We start from the raw sequence: 21,517 nt of genomic DNA, 5'->3' as shown, positions 1-21,517 counted from the left end.
GGCAGAATGTGCAGCAGGCTTTTTTTCCCCAGGAAATCAAAGCCCTTGTTGTTCAGGCACACTCTGACAACAGATCATTTTCCTCTGTTCTCCCAGTGGACACATTGTGCTAAAAATCATTGGTATTGGTCCGATCCTGTTCCTTCCATTTAGATTTTTAACCGCTCTATTTTCTGCCCTTTATATGAAAGCATTATGCACACAAACACGGGGACACACACACACACACACACACACACACACACACACACACACACACATACGATGACTCATATAGAATGAGATTCAAAATACAAGCTTGTATGTGTGTATAGAATATGTATTAAAAATATTACAGGACATAGATGTGAAATATTCAGAATATTTACCAAATATGTGCATAGGTAGTCAGAAACATTGAAAAGGAAACATTTTGGGTTTACCTACTTCTTCCTTTTTATTATTTCCAGAATAATAAATATAGGACATCCCTCACAAGGGATAGCTAGCAGACTTCCCTGTGTGTTAGAATAGACCTGCTATTTTCTATTTACTACTGGGATTTCCCTCCTTGCATTCTTCCCTCTCCCCTCCCTCCTTTCTCCCAGTGCTGCCTGATTCCTCATTCTTACCACCCACATTCCATACCCCACTTCATAGCTTAGTGAGCTGTGAAACCTACAGTAGGGGATTAGTTGTTAAGGGAAGAGAAGGGACATCTGGGGCCTCTCTGAAATCTATGCTTTTACAGTACTCCCTATGCCATCTATGAGAGAAAAAGGAGAAAGAATACAGGGATCCTTGCTGCTTCTCCTGCCTGCCCAACAGAGGATGGGAAGCCCGTCCTTGCTTTATAATTGCCACAATTGAAAGAGGAGAAAAATGGAGAACCATGTAAAAGAAAAATGAGATGGCACAGGATCAGGCGCCCACTCTACCCCTATGCCTTGACACAATCTAGTGCCCAGGAGAGGGAGAAGAACTCCTGAAGTGAGATTAAGTTCTTGCTAACTGGAAGAGGCTTTACATACAAATTGGCTTCATTTACTTTTCTTGCACACTTGAGTTTATAGCCTGAAAGTCTTAACTGATGGGAAGAGAATACTTTTTCTTTTTTCTTTTTCATTTATATACTTTTATTATTATCTTTAAGTGGTTGTACAAAGGAGTTGCCACTTAACAAAAGCAGTTTATGAATACAATATATTTCTATCAATGTCATCCCTTTCAACATTTTCCCCATTCCTCCCCTACCCACCCTTCCCTCACTCTTCTTAATTTTACAGGATAGATATTAGATTCTTGTCTGTATTTTCCCCCTCTTCTACTCTTCATGGATCAACCTCTTTCCTCTTGGAGCTCCCTGACCCCTTTCAAGTACTGGTTTCCTAGAGAGGCAAAGAATCTACATTTAGCTTACATTTGTGGAAATGACATTTAGCTTACAAACATATAAATAACTATATTGGGTGGTTTGCAATTGTATACAAATGTATTAACTAAAATATGGTAGATTCAAAGGAGATCTTCAAAAGCCGAAATCAAAGTTCAGCAAAATAAAACATGAGGATGCTTTCTCAATTTGATTTTTAAAAAATCTCTATTTTTTTAAACCAATATAACAACAGGGTAAACCACTAGAAGCAATTCCATTAAAAATAAGAACAAATGTAATGAAATACTCCATTATCATTCTTCTGTTGAATTCAATTTAAAAAATAAAAACAAGTACTTTACTAGAAACAAGGACATAAAATCATTATTTATAGCCCATGAGAATCAATTGAAAATCTTTTCAATTATTTTTTAATTTCAGCAAAGTAAGCAAATAAAAGATAAATACATGTTTTCAAAGCCTTGACTTAATAACATCCAAGATGAAAAATGATGAAATGGAAGAAATCCAAGTTCATGTGAAATCATACAAAGTTTAAAATATCTGTGAATAAATCTAATCCAAAAGCACGATTGATACAAAGAAAACCATGGAAATTTGCAAGATAATTAAATATTTACATTAAAAAATGGGGGAAGCCTGGCACTGGTGGCTCATGCCTGTAATCCTACCTACTCAGGAGGCTGAGATCTGAGGATGGCAGGTCAAAGGCCAGGCAGGAAAGTCCTTGAGACTCTTTGCTCCAATTAACCACCAGAAAACTGGAAGTGGCTCTGTGGCACTGAGTTATACTACTTTTTTAAGTGGTATAACACTAGCCTTGAGCAAAAAAGAGCTGAGGGACAGCACACAGACCCTGAGTTCAAGCCCCAGAACCAAGAACAACAACAAACAAGCAGGGGTTGAGGAGATATTACAACCTGTCACCAGTACCTCATACTTGCAATCCTTGCTACTCAGGAAGCTAAGATCTGAGGATTGTGGTTCAAATGTATCCTTGGCAAAACAAAAAACAACAAAAACAGTAAAAAAAAAAAAAAAAAAAAAAAAAAAAAAAAACAGAAATAGAGAAATGGTCCAAGTAATAGAGTGTCAGCCTTGAGTGAATAAGTTAAAGGAAAGCATGAGGCCCAGAGCTCAGACTCCCCTACTGTCAAGTACACGTATAAGTATGCACATGCACACATACACACACAAAGAGAGATGTTAGAATTTAAGCATGAAAACACCCAATACTATTAATGATAGCAAAAGGAACTTAAAGGTAATATAATAATTGTTATTCATACTTAACCTATTTTAATCAAGTATTAAATATTGAAGTATTGAATCAAGTATTACTACCTCCATTTTACAAATAAAGGATGTCAGAATCAAACCTATACTTTTATTCACTTTGATATATTCTGTAAAGTCCCTGGATTTCTACACAAAAGCACATAGCTTTAACAAAACATCTAAATAAAGTTCATGGAATTCTTAATATAATAAAATTAAATTCCTTGTAAAAGGAATGAACGGTAAAGGGGGAAAACACATAAAGAGCAATATCACAGAAGAATCAACAGAGAAGTAAAAAAAAATAATAACAGCTTAACAGTAGAACACTTGCCTAGCAAGCATGGTACCATATTCCCTTCCAAAAAGGATAAAAAGACACACATACGCACACATTTTAAATATTTTATCAAGAAAACATCAAAAAGACAATATTGGTTTGTTATTTCAGTAGTTTTGTTTTCTAAAAAAATAAGTTGACTCCTTGCCTTTTCCTCACATCACACATTACTCTAAATTCCAGAAGTTTTAAGCAATTATTTTTTAAACATGTACACATCTTTGTAAACTAGAGGGAACTATATTAAGAACAACTAAGAGTAATTGTAAAATAAATTATAGTAAAAGGTTCAATGAATTCAAGCATATAAGAAATTTCACATGGCGGGGTGGGAGATGGGAAGGGGTGGGAAGGGGAAAGAAAGGAGGAGGCAACAATGATTGATAAGAAATGTACTCATTATCTTGCCCTGTAATTGTAACCCCTCTGTATGGTATTTTCACAATTTAAAAAAAAAGAAATTTCAAATGTTTATATTATGTGAGTAAACAAAGAAAAAACTCTGAGGAAAATTTCCACAGTATATATGACAAAGGTCTATTTCTGTTTATTTTAACAAGAGATGTTTATTTCAGGAAACTGTATTTTACTAGAAATTAATTTATTTTATTTTCTTATTTTTTTATTATCAAGGTGATATACAGAGGGTTACAGTTACATAAGTAAGGTAATAAGTACATTTTTCTTGTCAAACTTATTACCCCTTCCCTCATTGTTCTCCTACTTTCCTCCTCCCCAAATCGTACAGATCATTTCCAGCATATTGTCTTAATTTATTTCATTTTTAATTTACTGGAAAATTTATATCCTCATATAACTTCTTTAATATTATAGGAAATAAAACATTGTCTCATCTTTAATTCCTAATATTGTTAATTTGTATTGATCAGTATCTCTAGCACAAGGGCAATTTATGTTTAAGATGATATTCTGTCTTATTTCATTACTTTTTACCTTTATCTTGATTATTTCTTTCTTTTCCCTTTTTGGGGATTTAATTCCTTGTTCTTTTCTACCTTCCTGAGGTTAATTCGTCAGTCATTCCCTTCTTGGTTCCCAACATATGCATTAGATGTTATAAACTTCTCTCTAAAGCAGGGAAGCAGGCTAAAAGGGAGCATGCTAAAGAGGTAAACCTCCCACCTAAGTAAGCTTGAAGCCCTGAGCTCAAATCCCCAAACCCCAATACCACACACACACACACACACACACACACACACACACACACACACACACACACACACAAAATTTCCTCTCCCTCTAGGCAAGGAACTCCACAAGCTAAAACTGATAAAGTAATTACAATTGGTTAGCTCAGTGAAATAATGACTGAAAGGATGAAATGGGAGAAAAATCAAGTTTACACAAGACTTGGTAATTGTGTATCATTAATAGCAATGATAATTAAAAGAAAAGATGGTGGCAAAGCAGATTTGGTTACCAATAAAAACAGCTAGAGAAGGAATGGAACATAGATGAGCCATGATTTCGGAAAGGAAAGGAAGATAATGAGAACACTTTTTATCCTGAATGTATCGTTATTTCCTTCTTAGGGAAGGTATTCTCACAATACCTATTACATCCTCCTTTAATAGAACTTGTGCTGATTTTCCCCCCAAGCATTAAGATTACTATATATGATCCCTATTTACCAACAGGAATTGCAAGAACAACAGTTCGCAAAATCATGGAACAACTCAACTAATGAGAAGAAGCCGGATACCTATAAAATTTTGCTAAAATTGATTCAGTACAGAGGAAAAGAGAAAGAAGTCATAGCAATGAAAAAAAGTTCCAATGTACCAGTAAATCAAATCTGTATACTTATTGAAACAGATCTATTAAACATTCCTCTCTCTCTTTCTTTCTCTCTCTCTCTTCATCCCCCCCCCCACACACACACACCTGTATGCACCAAGGACTTTTCAGAAGACGGCAAATGGTAAAGTTGGAATTATTATTTTGCAAGGTTCCATTCCATTCTCTCATGCTGTACCATGGTGGAGTGCTCCAAGGCTTAGTCCTTGTTATTTTCTTCCTGTTCTACATTCCTGCCCTTGATGATTTTATACAAGTCTCCTGACTTTAAATGTCATCTCCCATATGTATGTCATATCCAGATTCCTTTCCCAGACTACAGATTTGTACATAAGAATATATGATAAACAATCTACAATGTTCCAAACCCAACTCACTTCCTTTTCTAAAACAATATTCTTTCTATTAATAGAAACATTATCTTTTAACTTATTAATTTAAATTAATTTCAGGTGCTGGGCATTGGTGGTTCATGCAGTAATTCTAACTACTCAGAAGGCTGAAATCTGAGGTTTGTGGTTCAAAGCCAACCTTAGAAGAAATGTCCACAACGCTCTTAACTCCAATTAACCACCAAAAACCGGAAGTGGAGCTGTGGCTCAAAGTGGTAGAGTGCTAGTGTTGAGCAAAAAAGCACAGCAGCAGCACCCAGGCTATAAGTTAAAGCCCTACAAACTAACAAAAAATAGATTAAGTAATTAATTGATTAATTTCAGGTTCACAGAAAGTTTCAAAAGAAAAAAAGGGTACGTTATTTCTGTGAACCCTTCACTTACCCCCGTAATAACATTGTACATAACATACTAAAATTATAATAAACCAAGGCATTGACAGTAGTACAGAGCCTTTACTTAAAATATAGCCTTTATTCATATCTCACTAGTTTTTATGTGCATTCTGTTTATTTCCTTTGGTGCTTAGTTCTATGAAACATTATCACATGTTTAGATTTTTGAAACTATGCTGTTTCAGGACCTTTTGGCTAAACTCAATTAGTACATAGAGTTGTATTACTCCAAAGAAATTTCTTCATGTCCTCTTTCTTCCAACTCAACCTCTAACAGCCACCAATCTGCTCCCCACCATTACAATTGTGTCATAAGAAGAATCTTATGTGATGGCTCATATCTGTACTCCTAGCTGCTCAAAAGACTGAGATTTGGAGGATCTTGGTTCAAGGCCAACTTGGGGGGGGGAGTTTATGAGAGCCCCATCTGTCTATGGTGTACACTTGCTGTTATCCCAGCTACACAGGAAATATAAATAGGGGGACTGTGGTCCAGGCTCTTCTGGACAAAATAAGTAACAAAAGCCAAGAGAGCTAGTGATGTGCCTCAAGTAGTAGAATGCCTGCCTGACAAGTACAAAGCCCTGAGTTCAATCCCTACATCCCTTGCTATATTGCAGTTCACTTATTGCAGCTCCAGCATATCATGCATATACATATATATGTGTATATATATTTCTGTATCACAGAGCTTTTGATATATCACAAGATTTTGTGGTATATAGATATTAATATAATATTTATATAATATTTATGATTATGTTGTCTAAAAATTAAAACAATAAAAATATTTAAAATGTTAGTTCAAACATCTTAAAAGAATACTAAATCAAAACAAAATACAGTATGTATTTCATCAGCAGATGAATACCATACTGTACACAATGGAAATACAGTATGCCAATACCACTTACACAGTTTGCCAACGTGAGATTGTACACTGCGACCATTGGCTGATGGGATGGAAGGCGACCAGCCACCCAGCACTGTGTTTTGTATCCTGGGGGTGAATGGCTCAGTGACTATAGCATCAATCTGTTTGCTCTCCCACACGGTGCCCATATGTTCAGCATCTCTTTTTCACCAGTTCACATCAATACTGCCCATGGTGTTGCTCTGCGATGTGTTTTTGTGAAAGTTTCATAAAAGTTTGAATTTATTTCAAGCCCTACAATACTACTCAAATGTTCTGTGCCTTCTAAAGCTTCTGGTAGTGAACCCAAGTACCAGAGGAAGATGCTTACCATCAAAGCAAAGGTCGAACTTCTTGACAGGTCAAAACTACATGGTTGTAGGCCACTATTATGGGATCAACAAATCTACTGTTCACTACATAAGATGCAAACATTAGGTCTATGGCAATGATGATTTTTAACAAGACTGCAAAGGGTGTGTTCACTTCCTGCAATAAGGCCATTATGAGGATAGAGTCTGCATTGGCCCTGTGGGTAAATGACTTCAAGAAGAAGAATATCTTGCTGGATACCAACACCACCGGATGAAAGCCAAGGAACTTAATGATACTTTCACGGAAAGCACAAACATTCACGATGGGGATGGGGATGAAGCTGAGGACATGATGCAGAAGCAGGACCATCGAGTGCTCCTTCCACCAGACCAACCCCACTCAGTGCCAGAAAGGGCTGGTTTGACAAACTTCAAAGACACGTTGGACTCAAGAGTGTTTCTCTGCACTGAAAAGCGGCCTCTGCATATAAAGCCAGAGCCGAGGAGTACATGAGTGACATGTTCACATCCATCATTGAGGAAGGGGGCTATAAGCCTGGACAAATTTTTTAAATGGATGAGACAAAGTCAGCAAGTGAAGATGAGGATGAGGAATAAGATGAACTACAGGTTGGGGAAGAGGAGGAGGTTGGCCTAACACTCAATTGTCTTGCAACCATGGTCAGAATGGCCAAAGAACTTCAGCAAGTGGCTGACGAATGGGACCCCCAGATGCTTCGCTCATTGCACTTTGCAAACGCAATTGAGAGTGTCAGTTTATTAAAAAAAACAAAAACAAAACAAAAAACTTCCCACTCAGAAGAAAAACAGTGCCAGCAATTCCCCATAACTATGTCCATCACTCAGACCAAAGAAATGAGTTATGCCTGCCTATGTCTTTAGTGGAAATAGAAGTTATGGCCCAGAGTAAAGATACTGCACCACCCCATGAAGTGCCTGATGAAGGGGTGCCTTCACAGGAGTTGTAATGTTTTTCTTGGCTGTGCAGTACATTCATCTCATCATCATGACCTTCATCACCATCAGTACTGCACAGCTATATAACTCACAATCTTCGTCATTCAAGTTGTAGTATACTTCACTGGTGAGTACCCATATAGAATTTTATATGTTGCTAAAATTACCTAGGTTTAGGTGCGTAGAAAGTGTTTAAGAGCATATGAAGCGTTTATAAGAATGTGGGAAAGGTTAATGAGAGAGTGGGAAAGGTTTATAGGTAAGTGGAAAGGGTTTATAAAGCCTTAAAAATAAATATATAACTTGTGGAGGAGATGGGGAAAAACCAGTTGTTTAAGGATACAGGTGGACCTGTTGCAACAATGAGAAGTACAAGTTGTCATGTCCAAAAGGAGCTTTACAATGTCGGTGGGGGGGGGGGGAGGAGAAGGATTGGGATTGGGGGGGAGGGGGAGGCTGGGAAGGGATGTGAAGGGTAAACCAAAGGAGGAGGGTGCAATGCTTGGTAAGAAATGTATGCATTATCCTGCCCATGGTATTGTAACCCCTCTGTACAGTATGTTCACAAATAAAATTAAATTAAAAAAAAAAGATTAGGACTTTAGGGAACCAAGAAGTAGTCCACAATGTACAATACTAAAGAGAAGAAGACTCAGTCTTTAAACTTTCAGAAAGCTGTTGATGAACTTGTTCATAGTAGTGTCAGTAAAGAAAGATTAATCACAGCTCTAGCACTTATTAGCCATGTGAACCCATACTAACCACTTGATTAAATCTCATTCCGTCCAATTATAAAACAGGATGAGTGCCCACTCTGTCTATTCCATGCTTTTGCTTTGAAGATGGGTTTGTTATGAGCAAAGTTTTGCTTGCAAGATTAAATATCATAATATATAAAAAAGTGTAATATAAACTTGGAGCAGAAGGCACAGAATCAATAAAATTGTGTTGTTCTGAAAAAAAACAAAAAAATAAATATATATATATAAATAACAAAATAAATATAACACTGCTATTCCATGGATTTTCACCTATTAAGGGGTTTCTGGAACATAACTCCCACAATAGGTCAGGGATCACTGTATCACACACACAAAATTATGTAAATGGAGTAATATTATAGGAAACACAATCATAATAAAGATTGACTTTCTTTACTCAGCCTAATTCTTCTGATACATATCTAGTTGTTTCATATTTTATCTCATATGGTAAATAGAAACAAATGTTTAATTCCCATACAGTAAATAGAAATAAATGTAACCCAATTACACAAAAGGTCTCAGACGTCTCTGATCATTTTTAAGAGTGTAAGGGATCCTGAAATAAAGACCTTAAAAACAATGATCTGTCTCAACCACTGTATGGCCTTCCTTTGAACCCTGGAAGCCATCCTCAAGTCACCACTCCAGCTGCCATGGGCCAGTGGGCAGCTCCATCTCTCACCAATGCTCCTTCAGTCCACGTGCCTGACTTCTGTCTCTTGCTTTTCTTTACCTGAGGGCTTTCCTCTGGTGTTTCCTTCTTCTACTGAATAAATTATGAGTATAAACCCTGGCTCAAGGACTGCTCCTAAGACAAAAGAAAAGAATTTTAAAAGTCACAAAAGAATTTTTTGTGTGTGTTTTGGTCCTGGGGGACTTGAAGTCAGAGTTTGGTCATGGTCCTTGAGCTTCTTTTGCTCAAGGCCAGTATTTTACCACTTGAGCCACATCCCACTTCTGACTTTTTTGGTAGTTAAGTGGAAAGTCTCGTGGCTTTCCTGCCTAGGCTGGCTTTGAACCATGACCCTCAGATCTCAGCCTCCCAAGTAGCTAGGATTACAGGTGTGAGACACTGGCTCCCAATTAAAAAGAATTTTTTAAGTGAGCAAATCATATTTTTCCTATCATTTGAAGAACACATACAATGTGTCATGTATCTAGCGGTCACTCTCTTGCTAATTTTAATAAACTAAAGAGTCTATAGGCATGAAATAAAAACTCAGTGAATGAATGCATTCATCTACCACATGGAAGTACTTAGAGTCAGCATTGTTTATCCCCCTCCCCATCATCAGAACCATGTAAAAGAATGAACAATAAAGTTAATGAGGCAATAACCAAGGTCATCCCTTCCCCTGAATTGAAACTCAATCTACCTGAGTTTAAATGAATAGAAGAGTAGAAGAAAAAGAGGATAGGAGGAGAGAGGAGGCCACCAGGTGGCCACTAGGCCCACCAGGAGTCTACATTGTCTCCACTACTTTTATCTATGCATTTCAATAACCCTAACAAGCAATATCCCCTAGAACACTGAATAATTATCACCTACTGAGTCCATAGTGTCTATCCTACATGTTCCACTTGAGAGCAGAAAAGTTAACTATACATCTTGGAAAACATTACTCAATTGGTTAAAAGAGAAAAAGGACAACTCTTGATAGGTAAGATCTAATCTTTGGAAACTTATTCTAACAGATCCTGCTTCCAAAAGTTATAAACATCATTCATATTGTGATCTAGCACATTTCCCCTCGGTTTCTTGATTAAATATGTTAAAGGCAAGTTATAAAGCACTTGTGTACCACTTGTAAGTATTCATTTAGATGGTAGTTGATGAGTTCTAGACTAAATGAAAAATTTAGAGACAAGGTATTTTACTCAAAATTGCTCATATATATTCCATATAAATAGAAAGATACAAGCAAAAGCCTACAAATAAGGTATTCCTGTCACAAATAATCACAGACTTTACAAATATGAATTTACCTTAATAGTCCTAGCAGCTTATAAAAATTCATTGTCAGGAGAGACCTAAAATCAGTCAGGAGAATAATGTGTTCTTTTTCTCTTACTTCAATTATCTTTACATAGTTCCTAATTTTCTAGTGAGACATTTGGAATATTGATTATTTTCTTAAAAACATACTGATTACCTCAGTACATACCAGAGGCTGCATCAGGTATGTAAGAATTATGTAGGAAAAAAAAAGTTCCAATAAATTACCCACAAATCTTAACTTGCAAAGTGAATTATTTATCCTGGAGTACAGATCTTTTACTTTGGTGGAATATGGTTGTCTGTAAGGCACTAGTGTTCCAAAGATGGTTAACATTTACACAAGAGAATATTTAAGGGGCCCAGAAGGTGGCTCAGTGGTAGAGCGCTTGCCTTGCATGCCTGAGGCTCTGGGTTCGATTCCTCAGCACCACATAAACAAAAAAGAGAAAAGCCGGAAGTGGCGCTGTGGCTCAAGTGGTAGAGCGCTAGCCTTGAGCTGAAGAGCTGAGGGATAGCGCCCAGGCCCATAGTTCAGGCTTCATGACGAGAGAGAGAGAGAGAGAGAGAGAGAGAGAGAGAGAGAGAGAGTTCAAACTAGGATTGGTTGCCTAAGGATATTCTTAAATGGACTCCAAAAAAACACAGATTGAACAGAGTAAGACAAGTTTTAATTCCTTCCCATAGTAGGGTTCAATTCCTCAGCACCACATAATAAAAAAGCCAGAAGTGGCGCTGTGGCTCAAGTGGTAGAGTGCTAGCCTTGAGCTGAAGAGCTGAGGGACAGCGCCCAGGCCCAGAGTTCAGGCCCCACGACCGGACCCAAAAAAAAAAAAAAAGAATAAGAGTCCCATAAATGAACAGCATCTTGAATCTTCTATGGTAGCTGAAAGACTGTAATTCCCTCAGCCATTCCCTTGTCATTGCAAGATGGCTATCTAGCAAAACCATAGCAAAAATGAGATAAAGAAAATGACAAGAAAGAGAAAGGAAAAATCATACCAGTTATTATAATCTCTTAAGGAACTTACCTAGAAACACCACCAGAAGCCAACTGCTTTCAAATTAAGGGTCATGCCTATCTTGAAAGGGAAGTGAGAAATGTAATTTTTAACTTGCCATATCATCAAGGTTCTAGTTGTAAGGGAAAAGAGCATGCACTAGAAGTATCTGCCATATCATCCTTGATGCCTATATTTTCCATGCTTTTAATTTTTATCAGCTGAAGTTCTTGGCTCTATATCCAAAATACATCCAGAATTAGGGAATGGGTATAGCTAAGTTGTAGAATATGGGTTCAGCATGTATGGGGGCCCCATCGATCCCCAGCACCAGAAATTAAACCTATTTAGCATTCAGAATTAAACCTATTTTCAGCATCTCTGCCACCATGTTGTTACCTCTCATCTAGACTTGCCTCCTCACAGATTTTCCTGTTTCACATTTTCCCTCACTAGTCTTACTCTTTGGTTTTGTTGTGTTTGGTTTTCTTTTTTCTTTGGGGTTTTTTTGTCTTTTGGAGGAGGGAATGGGTGGCTTTCTTGTGTGCATGTATGTCTGTGCTCATGGACTAATCTTGGGACTTCTACTCAGGGCCTGGGTGCAGTCATGAGCTTTTTTTATTCAAGGCCAGCTCTCTACCACTTTGATTGAATTTAGGTGTTTTCTACTCTGGCTCTAGTTCTAATGATTAAAAGTATTTCTATTTTAGTTATAGAAGGAATTCTACTTACAGCCATCAATATTGAAATTACTTGCCTTTACTCAGTGGGGCTGATTTATCCATTTGATGGATCTTTAATCAATTGGAGATTCAACTATTGTACTCTTATCATTCTTCTTTTCATATGAAAACCTGCCTAAGCTAGATGCAGTGCCTTAAGTTTATAATCTTAGCTATTTGGAAGACAGGGATTGGGGCATGGCAATTTAAGGGTAGCCCAGGTATATAAGTTTATAAAGCTCCATCTCTACCAATGGCTGGACATTTACTCGTCAACCTGAGATACGAAGGAAGTACAAGGACTGAGCACAGGGCCATTGGTTGTCCTAAACAAATACTCAAATAGGAGGCTCATAGGTCAAACAAGCTCAGACATAAAGTGAGACTGTATGTTAATAATAACCAATCAACGCAGGTTGGCCAAGTGACTCAAATTGTAGATTGCCTGTTTAGCAAGTGTGAGAACCTGAGTTAAAACCCTCATACCACCAAAATAAGTAAACAAATAAATAGAACAAAAATCACTTCCTTAGATTTATAACCTAACAACAACTTAACAAGTTACCCCCCAAATCTGCGTCTCCTTCCTGGCTCCTTTCCACATATGGACTCATTATCCATAATCAGGGAATATGAGTCTTTCCTGGGATTCCGAGGACAAGGGTCTCTCATCCATGAGCTCTAAGGATAATATAAGCTGGTCTCCTTGACCACTTGAAGGAAATTGCCTACAGTTACAATAAAGGAGTCAATAAGAAAAAGAGAATGTCCATCAATCCTGTTTCAGTCAAAATTTTCAGTAGCAAACAACAAAATCCACATTGGTTGCCTTCAAAGGAATTAATAAAAGTTAAAATGTAGCTCACAGAAGCTCTGAGAAGGCTTGATAACCAGATGTGGGTAGTGAGCAGGTAGTAACAACATCTGACTTCTCTAAAGGAACCACTACAGATGAAACATCTTCCCTCACTTCCCTCAGCACCTATAACCATGAGTTGCACAAAAGTGACTTCTGGTTCCCATTCCAGATGACAAATTCTCCATCCACCTTTCTCCCATTGCTCATTTCTGAATCAGAATCATGTGCAAGTGTATCCCATGGGTGGAATCCAGGACACCAACCTACATCCCTGCTGCAAAGGAGTCTGGGAAAGTGATTTTCTCACTGCAAACTGGGGGTGGGGATCATAAATCAAAAAACTTTCTAAGCACTGGAACACTCCTCAAAGAGCCCTAGATATTTAGAAATGCACAAAAAATGTCCACAATAAACCCTATAAGACAAACTTCTCTGGCTATATTTCCTGTCTTCCAGTTCCATCAAAAACTCAGAAGATCTACTGGAACATGGAAGCAATGACAACTTGCCAATTATTCAGTGTGTCACTTCATGGATGGAGAAGTATTTTGCTGAAATGAAGACAATGCAATCAATTAATTGTCTTTCATTTCTCTATGTCTCAAATTCAGTAGAGCTAAATCTGGAAATCCAACTTTAAGAAAACAGGAGGGGTGGGAGTGGGGGTGGAGGGGTAGGGGTGGGAGATGGGAAGGGATGGGAAGGGAAAACAAAGGAGGAGGCAATAATGCTTGATAAGAAATTACTCATTATCTTGCCCATGTAATTGTAACCCCTCTGCACAGTATTTTCACAATAATTTTTTTAAAAACAGGGTATTTACACACATGAAAAATCATTTTCAACACACCACTTGTGCCAAATTTCATAATTGCAAAATATTTTATCTTGAAAATCAGATTAAACTCTTGATTTTATAGGTGGAACAGTCTGATCACTTTACAAATATTAACTATTCACTTTACAAAAATTAACTATGTCTTTTACAGCTATTTTCATATATACAAAACACCGCAAGAAAACAATAGCATTTAATATGATCACTTTTGTTGCTTTATATAAATGCCAGGACATAACTCTTATCTTCCAGGATATATATTTATTTCTGTATACCTGTTGACAACACAAATAATAAAACTTCTATTCTTCAACCTTTCCCTGCCAGAAGTTGTGTAAATCATGTGAATCTTTTAAATCTTTGATTTAAAGCCAGAAAACTGTGTTTCTTTAACCCTTTTGTGTTAAATTATCTTTAAATACTTTCTTTGTAGACTCGCTGCATTTTCTTCTTCTCATGCCCAGGCTTAGTGTCAGTGCAGGTGTGGGTCACACTGCCACCTGGTGTGGTTGCGACAAACTTGCTGCCACTCTTTGAAGCCGCTGGGCAGAGACAAACACTGACCCTGTGCTGAGTCACACCATGCCACCATGCCGAAGGCTGAACTTCCTCTTAGAGGAATGTGGAGAGGAGAAAGGTTTTAGATCAGCGGCGTGCAATTTATTGTATTGAGTGGGAGAAACTATAAGTATTCAGCATTTCTAACTCGGCAAGTGCTTAGGGCTCATCAGATGCAGGTCTGTGCCTAGTGCCACAAGTGACAAAAAGGAGAGAAGATTTAGCCATGAATGGCAGAGCTGGAAGTTAGGAGAGACCACCAGAAATAATATAAAACACAAACAAAATAATCCCCAAAATAAACTCTAAGGGGTATCTTTTGGGATAACCCTTGAACGAGATTTAAGGTTTTATGGACAGAGAAGTGAACTGAAGAAGAGGAAAAACTAATAATTAAAAGTTAAAATATCCTAGGGTTTGTTTTTAAAGATTCTTATTTTATTTTTATCTTGTTATCCACCTAGTGTATGAGAAAAAATGTACAGTCTTGGCAGTTACTTGTGATTAAGATTTTCTTATTAGAAAGGGGAAAGATGTTTAGTGACACTAGCAAGATAAGAGTTCAAAACCTAGTACTGCACAGGAAAAAGCAATAATGCATAAAAAATTAATTTTTCTTTCTTTGAAAAAGTAATTCCTAATTGGCAATGACTGGTTGCAATAGCGCCATAACAACTACTACTACTACTTTCATCATTGTCATTGTCTTCTTCTTCTTCCTCTCCTCCTCCCCCTCTTTCTCCTCCTCCTTCTTCTTCTTTTCTATCTCTCTGTCTCTCTCTCTTTCTCTCTCTCTCTGTGACTGTCCTTGGGCTTGCTCAATACCAGCACTCTACCTTGAGCCTCGGCCTCCACTTCCAGGGTTTTTTTTTTTTGGCAATTTATTAGAGGTAAGAGTCTCACAAACTTCTTGCCTAGGTTGGCTTTGAACCACAATCTTCAGATCTCAGCCTCCTCAGTAGCTGAGTGAGGTAAACCACTGGCACCTGGCAGACATTAACTTTTCTTTAAAACATTTTTGCCTATGGACACAAGTGGCTCACTCCTGTAATCCTAGCTACTCAGGAGCCTGAGATCTCAGATCAAGGTTCGAACCCAGCCCAGGCAGGAAAGTGTATTAAACTCTTATCTCCAATTAACCACAAAAAGCTGGAAATGGAGCTGTGGCTCAAGTGATAAAGTGCTAGCTTTGTGCTAGCCTTGAGCACAAAAGCTTCAGAGACAAAGCCTAGGCCCAGAATTCAAGTCCCAGGACAAACACAAAAGAAAAAAATATTGTCTCAAAATAGGAAATCTAAGCATAAATTTTCCATGATTTTGTTGATTACATATAATTTACATTCTATGTACCATTATCATTGTGTTAATATTATATCCATAGTATACATTCACTAGCCATACAAGAATTGTTGACTTTTAAAGCTTTTAAAAATGCTCAAATAACTTATTTAACTCCTAATTCTTATAAATTCAGTAAACAAACTTTATGCCTTCTTCTATTTTCATGATTTTATTGTTTTACTTAATGTTTTTACTTGGCACATTCTTTTCAGTCTGTGTTCTCAACTGTAATGTCAACTATGAGAATTATAACGTAGACAAGATTATCACGGGTACCACATAATCTTAAATTTTGACTTTTATAGAAAAACATGTTTTTGGCATGTTTTACTTTGAATCTGAGCTATGTCGTGGATATAAACCCAGTAACTTCTGAATTTTGACTGGAATATCCAATAACTTCTGAATTTTGACTCGAAAACAAAGTGCTGGTTAATTGAGTTGAATGTTAAGCTCTTTGCTTTTTCTTATTATTTCTGTACTCTTGAAATGTGTTCTTTCCCAACCCGGCATGCTTTGTTTCTCATCTGTGTATAGGAATCCTTTACGAAGCCTATGAAATAGGATTTAGTGGTTGTAAAGTGTTTTAACTTGTGCTTATCTTAGAAGGTCTTTACTTCTCCACCAACTTTGCTGGATACAGTAATTCATTTGATAGTTATTTACTTTAGGGCTTGAAATATATCTTTCCATATTTTTCTAAATTTCTTGGATGGGTTTTCTATGCCTTTATATTTCAGCTCCTTCTTCTCCCCTATGGATCCTATGTTTGGTCTCTTGACCATGCGCCAGAGTTCTTAAACATGGTAATTGTGCTTGTTGTTCATTGACTTGACATATTTCTTCAGCTTTGATCTCTTGATGTACTTTCTGCTTGGTCTATATCTACATCTGATTGGTGATGCTTTCCACAGTGTTTGGGGGTTTTTTTGTTTTGTTTTTGTTTTTGTCAGTCATGGGGACTTGAACTCAGCGCTTGGATGCTGTTGCTAATCTCTTTTTGCTCAAGGCTAGCACTCTACCACTTTGAGCCACAGCTCCACCTCCTGTTTTCTGGTGGGTAATTGGAGATGAGTCCCACACACTTTCCTGCCCCGCTGGCTTTGACCACAATTCTCAGATCTCAGCTTCCTGAGTAGCTAGGATTACAAGCTTAATGAGTTTTTCTTCTCCACATTTACTTGCTTTCCCCCACCCCCATTTGTTTGTTTTCCAGAATCTCAATCTCTTTGCTGAATTTCTAATCCACATTGCTGATTTTTTTCATGAAGATCTTGAATTAACTTCCTTAACTTGAATTAACTTCAACTGTTTGTTTGGATCCTCTTTAAGGTCAGCGATCATTTTTTAAAGTAGATTTTTGAATTTTTTTGTCCGGCATTTCAGCCATCTCAGTAACTTTGGATTTGGCTATTGAGTAGGTTTAGGCTTTTATTGGGGGGGGAGGGGTAATATGGTCACATATTGCCTTGCTTTTTCATACTTCTTATTTTTCTAGGTTGTGATTTGAACATCTCTCGGGATAGATTCCTATTCAAATTTTATTCAGTACTTTCTTGATGATTCAATCTCCTATACCACTCAAAGAACTTAAAATAAACTGCTACAGCAGTAATAACTGTGTCACTCTGGTTCAGTACAAGGACCAGGCTGATCAAGACTAAGTAGTCTGCACCAGTGCTGCATTTGCATTAGAAGTTTTCATTCTTCAAGTTTCCCTCCTTAAGCTGCTAGGAGCCTGCAGCCTGTGGGCTGGCAGCTTCCTTCTTGGTCCATACTCCTTGGTTTGTGTACTCAGGGATGTAAAATGTGTCAGTATACAAAAGCAGGAAGAAAAACAGCCCTGACATGTGTCTGCCCGCAGGTCTCCAAGACTTCTGCACAACAGTAAGTCATCTATGAAAGGGATGAAGCCAGGAAAACAGAGTGATGTGCTGGGCTCAGAGCTCTCAGTTCTAACAACCCTGGCAGCAACTACACTCCACAGACAGGCAGCTCCAAAGTGCAATGGGGTTGGCTCTCTCAGACTTAACAGTGACAGACAGAGAGGCAACAGTGAGTGGAATCATCAAAACCCCTCCCTTAAGAGCCTGTGCTTCTTGGTTTCTAGACTCTTCTCTAGGTCAAAATACAACTCTCTATACTCTTTCCCTCCCCATCACTGCCTCTCCTGGCAGTCCCACCCAAACACCCAAAAACTATGCTGTTACTCCTTGTTTTCAGGTAGAGTCAGTTGCTCAGAGTAGCTTGTAGCTTAGAGCTCTGAAGACAGTACTTGACTATAGAAACAACAAAATGAGCTTCCTCAATGGTGGTCTTTAATGGAGTTTCATTGTCACACCAAGTCTCAGAACTGGCTTTAATATTTGTGAGAACTGTTAGTTTGCCCTGTGTATAAGATTACCAGACTCCTGACCCCCTGGGAGCTGGAGTCAGTGCTAACCAATTGTTTCCAATTTCTCTCTGGGTTGCCTTTCTATTTTTCTATGGCTCTTCCTCTGTCCTGTTACCTCTTTCCTTATTCCTGATGCTATTCCTCCATAGATAGATAGATAGATAGATAGATAGATAGATAGATAGATAGATAGATAGATAGACAGACAGACAGACAGATAGACAGACATAGATATATATAGATATAGATATAGATATATAGATATAGATATATTTGTGGAATAAAATCTATTGTTTCCCTGGCTCTTCACACCTTACACTGGAATTCCTTTTCTAGAAAGTAGATAGATATAGATATAGATATAGATAGATATATAGATATATTTGTGGAATAAAATCTATTGTTTCCCTGACTCTTCACACCTTACACTGGAATTCTTTTTCTAGAAAGGTTTTTGAAGGAATGTTAAAGCAGTTCGAGTACAGGAAGATTTGCTAAGAACAAATGAGCAAATGAAAAGAGAAGAATTTTGAGTGTTCAAGTGTGTGACTTGTACTAAGGGTCTGGGAAATGGAGATCTAAATAAGAAACAATTTAAAGAGCTGATCATTTTTGGATTATTGCAGCAGAACTGCCAGCAGTGGCACCTTTGACAGATGCCTAAGAAAACAGAGGTGTTTGGGGGCTGTGGGAGGTTACAGTACCTTAAACCAGCACCAGCAGTGTCTTTGGGTATCTAGGATCTTGGAAGCAGGTAGGGGAAGTGACTAAGAAAGGAAAACAGTGGTAGAATTCTTCCCTGCCCCCCCCCACACATTTGGTTAAATATTCTAAGTGTGTCTAAAAGGGTGTTTCTCGATGAGGTTGACATTTGAATAGGCTAAAAACAGCTTCCCCTTCCTAAAATGAATAAAACTCATCCAGTTCATTGGGAGGTCTAAGTAGAATGAATACAAGGCAGGGTAATGGAGAACTCATTTTCTTGACCTAATTGTTCGCAATCTAGAATACTAGTCTTCTGTATTCAGACTCTCTCTCTCTCTCTCTCTCTCTCTCTCTCTCTCTCTCTCTCTCTCTCTCTCTCTCTCTCTCTCTCTCTCTCGCTCTCGCTCTCTCTCTGTATATATATATATATATATATATCACTAATCTTCCTGGGTCTATTACAGATGGCAGACTGAGACTTCTTAGTCTCCCTAATCATTACATGACTATCTGTCCTCTCTGTCTATCTGACTGTCTGTCTGTCTGTCTGTCTGTCTGTCTCTCTCTCTCTCTCTCTCTCTCTCTCTCTCACACTCACACACACACACACACACACACACACACACACACACACACACACACACATTTTCTTTCTCTGGAAAAGCAAAGGCTTTATTTTCAGATTGATAGGAAGCAAAAAATGAATTATATTATTGAGACCTTGGCTTTACTTCAAGGCCACTGTCAACTTGAAATTGCAATTCTGCACAGCCATTCCCACAAAAGAAAGTTCAACATCTAAGTGATGAGTTAGTACATGAGAAGCATCTGAACTTACAGACCTAGAGACAAAGTAATGGGACTGTGCTCTGAAAGCTACTTCCGTTTCAATTATAGCCTCTCTGAGGCAGGCAATGGACATTTGCTATCTGAAGAAAAAGGTACAACACAAAGTTGTTCTCAGGATCATATATACCCATCAAAAATGAATTCGGATGAAGTACTAATTAGAAATGGAGATGAAAGGCTGACCTTCCGTGGGGTAATTTTTGGGGTTCAGGAGAGGTGGGTATGTTGCAGCTAACTGAAAATGATAGGGGTATTCGGGGATGAAGAGACAATGAGATTTAAAAAGCCCCAAATCCCAGAAATTTCCAAGGTAGACAATGGATAGAACAGAATTCCAGAATAGTGCTCTAGTCTGAAGTCTGGAAAAGCTTGGTTGAGGCTTAGTTAAGACATTGACTTCAAACATTGATGAAAAGTAGAGTGTCTGGGGCTGAGCTATAGCCATGTCTAAGTATGACAGAGTAGAAAAGGATGAAATTCAGAGCCTACAAGAATGCTACTCAACAAAGGAGGAGGCTGCAATGCTTGGTAAGAAATGTATGCATTATCCTGCCCATGTAATTGTAGCCCCTCTGTACAGTATGTTCTCAAATAAAATAAAATAATATTTAAAAAAAAAAAAGAATGCTACTCAGAGCTAGAAACTAGGGACCTTATGACCAGTAGCATCTGTATTACGGTCTGAAATGCAAATTCTTGGGCCTCATCCTAAATCTACTTACTCAGAAACTCAGAGCATAACCCAACAACCTGTGTTTTAGAAGCCATCCAGCTGATTTTAAGGCCCAGGAGAGACCTTGGAGAATTAAGGGATGCTGGGAGGAGTCCTGGGGGAGGAAAATGGAAGGGGAGGCAGGAAGGTTAGCATAATCCATACTCAGAAAGCATGTTCTCAAAAGGACTGTCACTCAGATCTATCCACAATACTAACTTATATCAAGTCTAGGATATAGTGAGACTAGCTTAGTCTGGTTATCTGTAATACTCCATTTCTACTACTATGAAAAAACACCTAAGACAAGGTAATTTAAAGTGGTTTATTCAGCTCTGGAAGCACCAGCATCTCCTCATTCTGGTGAAGCCCTCATGGCAGAAAGTTCATTAGGATGGTGGGAATACATGCAGAAGTTACAGAAGTTATATGATAAGAAAACAAAAAGCTAGGAAACCTTAGGGGTCAGATTCATAATTCACTTTGTAAGGCCAACCTTCACTTTCAATGGCAGTGCCCTCCATGACCAAATCACCTTGAAGCAGCCCCATCTCAAGGATTCCAGTATCTCCAGTGACCCAGTCACCACACTGATGACCAAGTCATCTAATGCATGAACCTTTGGGGATACATTCAAACTAAGCCACACAAAGTAAAACAAGTTGATTCCTAAAATAAAAACTGGAACCACCTCAGAAAAGAACCCCCAAAAATGAGAATGAAAACTAATTACCAGGAAAATTCTTGGCATTGCAAAAACCTTTGTAATGTACGCTTGCATATTGATTAGCTTTTATACCAACCTATTAAATTTTAAATGAAAAAAATCTGTTGTTATTTAGGAGAAAATGTAAAAGGGGAAGCTCTAGTAAGAGAACACTTTAATATATTAAAAAAAAAAAGAATTCTAAGGAGGAACAATAAGCAGATATTTCAAGTAGAGAAAAGCTGTGGATTTCAGGGATGCATGACAG

General features: G+C 37.8%; 1 long non-coding RNA gene across 2 annotated transcripts in view; it reads right to left on the bottom strand.

Moving 5' to 3' along the window:
• The window catches only part of LOC138832850 (uncharacterized), a 178,718-nt gene that overhangs the window by 152,517 nt on the left and 4,684 nt on the right, over window positions 1–21,517 (bottom strand). For both annotated transcript variants that reach the window (XR_011373710.1, XR_011373711.1), the window contains exon 2: window positions 9,301–9,375. This is a non-coding gene — a long non-coding RNA (uncharacterized lncRNA). The remainder of the gene's footprint in view (window positions 1–9,300; window positions 9,376–21,517) is intronic.

Source organism: Dipodomys merriami, unplaced genomic scaffold (genome assembly GCF_024711535.1).
Source record: "Dipodomys merriami isolate MVZ:Mamm:240054 unplaced genomic scaffold, mDipMer1.0.p SCAF_20, whole genome shotgun sequence".
Lineage (NCBI taxonomy): Eukaryota > Metazoa > Chordata > Mammalia > Rodentia > Heteromyidae > Dipodomys > Dipodomys merriami.
Note: the sequence above shows the minus strand (reverse complement) of the source record. Positions and strands in the feature narration are given on the sequence as shown.